This window comes from Schistocerca serialis, chromosome 2 (assembly GCF_023864345.2).
Source record: "Schistocerca serialis cubense isolate TAMUIC-IGC-003099 chromosome 2, iqSchSeri2.2, whole genome shotgun sequence".
NCBI classification, from domain to species: Eukaryota; Metazoa; Arthropoda; class Insecta; order Orthoptera; family Acrididae; genus Schistocerca; species Schistocerca serialis.
The window spans coordinates 283,535,283-283,540,121 of record NC_064639.1 but is presented as its reverse complement, the minus strand read 5'-3'; positions in this window follow the sequence as shown (position 1 = coordinate 283,540,121).

The window sequence follows — 4,839 nt, the reverse complement described above, 5'->3', positions numbered from 1 at the left end:
CACCTCTGCTTACCTGTTCTAAGCAATATTTTCCATGATCTGTTTGACATATTCTACAGTCTAACACAAAATTTTCTTTTCAGCAACCTCTTTCGTTGTGCTGCTAACTATTCCAGGCACTTAGCATGTAGTGTGGGATTTAAACAGAATGGAGTATGAGCTCAGTCTTGTGTAGATGTGGGACAATAACAAAACCAAAACTATTAACAATAAGTCAATATAATTCTATGCTGCCCAAAAGACTTATTAGGGCTAGGTCTAGAATATTCAAACACAAAACATCCTTAAAAAAGAAAAAGAAAAGAAAAGGTAAAATATTCAACGGGCGACTCGATAAGAACATAATAATTTAAACCATTGGAGACGCTACCGCATTATACAAAATAACTGAAAACTTATGCAACTAGACGATATATATCTTATTATTAGGATCAAAGCTACACTAAAAAGCCAAAGAAACTGGTACAACTGCCTAATGTTGTGTAGGTCTCCCGCGAGCTCGCAGACGTCCCGCAACACGACGTGGAATTGAGTTGACTAACGTCTGAAGTAGTGCTGGAGGGAACTGATACCATGAATCCTGCTGGGCTGTCCATAAATTGTAAGCGTACGCGGAGGTGGAGATCTCTTCTGAACAGCACGTTGCAAGGCATGCCAGATATGCTCAATAATGTTTATGTCTTGGGAGCTTGGTGGCCAGCGGAAGTGTTTAAACTCAGAAGAGTGTTCCTGGAGCCACTCTGTAGCAATTCTGGACACGTCAGACGTCGCATTGTCCTGCTGGAAGCGCCTAACTCCGTCGGAATGCACAATGGACACGAATAGATGCAGGTGATCAGACAGGATGCTTACGTACGTGTCACCTGTCAGAGTCGTATCTAGACGTATCAGGGGTCCCATATCACTCCAGCTGCACACGTCCCACACCATTACAGAGCCTCCAACAGCTTGAACACTTCCCTGCTGACACGCAGGGTCCATGGATTCATGAGGCTGTCTCCATACCCGTACACGTCCATCCTCTCGATGCAACTGGGAACGAAACTCGTCCGACCAGGCAACATGTTCCCAGTCATCAGCTGTCCAATGTCGGTGTTGACGGGCCCAGGCTAGGCATAAAGCTTTGTGTCGTGCAGTCGTCATAGGTACACGAGTGGGCCTTCGGCTCCGAAAGCCTATATTGATATGTTTCGTTGAATGGTTCGCACGCAGACTTTCCAGCACTGAAATCTGCAGCAAATTGCGAAAGGGTTGCACTTCTGTCACGTTGAACGATTCTCTTCAATCGTCGTTGGTCCCGTTTTTGCAGGAGCTTTTTCCGGCCTCAACGATGTCCGAGATTTGATGTTTTACCAGATTCCTGATATTCACGGTGCACTCGTGAAATGATCGTATGGGAAAATTCCCACTTCATAGCTACCTTGGAGATGCTGTGTTCCATCGCTCGTGCGCCGACTATAACACCACGTTCAAACTCACTAAAATCTTGATAACCTGCCATTGTCGCAGTAGTAACCGATCTAACAACTGCGCCAGACACTTGTTGTCTTATTTAGGCGTTGCCTGCCACAACGACGTGTTCTGCCTGTTTACATATCTCAGTATTTGAATATACAAGCCTATACCAGTTTCTTTGACGTTTCAGTGTATATTATGGAGCAACATCTTGTTCTACTGTTACTACAAACACCAGCAACTAGGATACAATCCAACAAAAATACTAGTAAGCTACCCTCGCTTATGCATAAAAAATAGGTACTCAGTTACATACAAGACAATTAATTCATATAAGGCAATTTAAAACAGATCTTAGTGCACACGAGTGAATCGCTGATTTACACACAAGAAATCAGTACTGAAACAATTCTGAAAACCACTGACAATATCTGATTCTCTGCCTTAGTCAATCCCAATAAGCCTATCATAATCTCGACGGAGGAGTTGATGAAGAAAGGAACGGAAACGAATGTTGACAAGCTGGATACCTTTAGTAGGAGTAAAGGAGAAAAATGTCACAGTGAGCGTTTACTGCAATACAGTAAACATTTATTCCTATCTGGAGAGTTTTTGAGCTCCCATTAACGCAAACATGATAATTAGGGGCCGGCCGCTGTGGCCGAGCTGTTCTGGGCGCTTCAGTCCGGAACCGCGCGACTGATACGGTCGCAGGTTCGAATCCTGCCTCGGGCATGGATGTGTGTGATGTCCTTAGGTTAAAAAAATGGTTCAAATGGCTCTGAGCACTATGGGACTTAACTTCTGAGGTCATCAGTCCCCTAAAACTTAGAACTACTTAAACCTAACTAACCTAAGGACATCACACACATCCATGCCCGAGGCAGGATTCGAACCTACGACCGTAGCGGTCGCCCGGTTCCAGACTGTAGCGCCTGGAACCGCTCGGCCACTCCGGCCGGCTGTCCTTAGGTAGTTAGGTTTAAGTAGATCTAAGTTCTAGGGGACTGATGACCTCAGATGTTAAGTCCCACAGTGCTCAGAGCCATTTACACCATTTGATAATTAGGGCTCAGATTTGAATGTTGAAGCTAATAGAGCCTAAATGGGGCTAGGTTGCATTACAGGGTGCAAAATGTGCTAAATAAGATTTTGGAAAAAAGTAGATTCTAAAAAGGACTTTTGCCGAAAGACACAATTATTAAACTCATTTCCTGAATTAATACCAATAAAATCTATAACACGAATCTGCATATTTTAAGAAACGACGTAATAAATAAACTGATACACTGCACTGAAATCAAGAATACGCATGGCGCAACGTCCATTGTCTTTGCAACTCGATAATGTTCTTGCACGCTATTGTATCGGTTACTTATTTCTCTAATTCGGAAGGTATAAGAAATATAGGCCACACTGACCTCAACACTGTGGATGATTCATTGACACTGAACTGTCACTTTTAGAGCATGTCCAAGGCCACTGTGTTAGGACAACTCCAGCGAGACTTTACTTAAATGCCACCCTACAATAAACACGTATATTAAAGCAAAAAGTCGGTGACACTTGATCCTTTTAATTTTTTTACTTACGAAGTAAAGTTGCGTGGTGTACTGAATCGCATTGAGTAGTGCGCTTTTAAGTGTAATTTTGTAATACCTAAACAGAAATGGTAAAAAAAAAAAAATTTCTCCGGCATTGGATTGAGGAAGACTCCAATTTTGCCACTGATGGCCGAGTAAATTATGGGCCGGCCGCGTTGGCCGGGCGGTTCTAGGCGCTTAAGTTCGGAACCGCGCGACTGCTACGGTACTGCTACCGTTCGAATCCTGCCTCGGGCATGGATGTGTGTGATGTCCTTAGGTTAGTTAGGTTTAAGTAGTTCTAAGTTCTAGGGGACTGATGACCTCAGATGTTAAGTACCATAGTGCTTAGAGCCATTTGAACCATTTGAAAAAAAATGTTCAAATGTGTGTGAAATCTTATGGGACTTAACTGCTAAGGTTATCAGTCCCTAAGCTTACACACTACTTAACCTAAATTATCCTAAGGAAAAACACACAAACCCATGCCCGAGGGAGGACTCGAACATCCGCCGGGACCAGCCGCACAGTCCATTACTGCTGCGTCTTAGACCGCGCGGCGAACCATTTGAACCGAGTAAATTATGGCCAAGCCTTTACGTAAACACAGGTCATATTTGTCACTCATTTTATGTGCCAGTCTCCTTGCTACTATTCCTCCCTCAGGTTTTCAAATCGAAATTTAAAATTAGTTTACCTGTGCGATTCAGCTTAAGTTGATATTTTATGTAATCTAGCTTTTATTTTTTAGTCACTGCCATTCTGTTTCTGTACGTTTATTTTAATTTTAGGTAATACATGATAAATTGTCACATTATCCACAACACTAAGATTCTGCAGCACACACTATGAGCGTCACTAGAAAGAAGAACAAACAACAGAATCAACCATCAATTTCCCCTGTGACAAGTAGTACAGTGAACAGCTTTAATCTAGACTTAGGAGAGGCTTTAGTTTCTTCCACTTTGCCGTACAACGTGCGAAAGACACCTGTTTTTAATGGCTTCCTGGAGAGTATCAGCGGCTGCAGTATACCAGATGAGTCGAAGGTACGCCAAAATTATTTGAAACAGGTGTATGATATGGCTACTCATGATGCGAATACAGACTTTGGCTCTCAGTCGACGAGACCACTGACAGTTGTGGCAGATTTATACACTACTGGCCATTAAAATTGCTACACCACGAAGATGACGTGCTACAGACGCGAAATTTAACCCACAGGAAGAAGATGCTGTGAAATGCAAATGATTAGTTTTTCGGAGCATTCGCACAAGGTTGGCGCCGGTGGCGACACCTACAACGTGCTGACATGAGGAAAGTTTCCAACCGATTTCTCATACACAAACAGCAGTTGACCGGCATTGCCTGGTGAAACGTTGTTGTGATGCCTCGTGTAAGGAGGAGAAATGCATACCATCACGTTTCCGACTTTGATAAAGGTCGGATTGTAGCCTATCGCGATTGCGGTTTATCGTATCGCAACATTGCTGATCGCGTTGGTCGAGATCCAGTGACTGTTAGCAGAATATGGAACCGGTGGGTTCAGGAGGGTAATACGGAACGCCGTGCAGGATCCAAACGGTCTCTTATCGCTAACAGTCGAGATGACAGGCATCTTATCCGCATGGCTGTAACGGATCGTGCAGCCACGTCTCGATCCCTGAGTTAACAGTGGGGGACGTTTGCAAGACGACAACCATCTGCACGAACAGTTCGACGACGTTTGCAGCAGCATGGACTATCAGGTCGGAGACCATGGCTGCGGTTACCCTTGACGCTGCATCACAGACAGGAACGC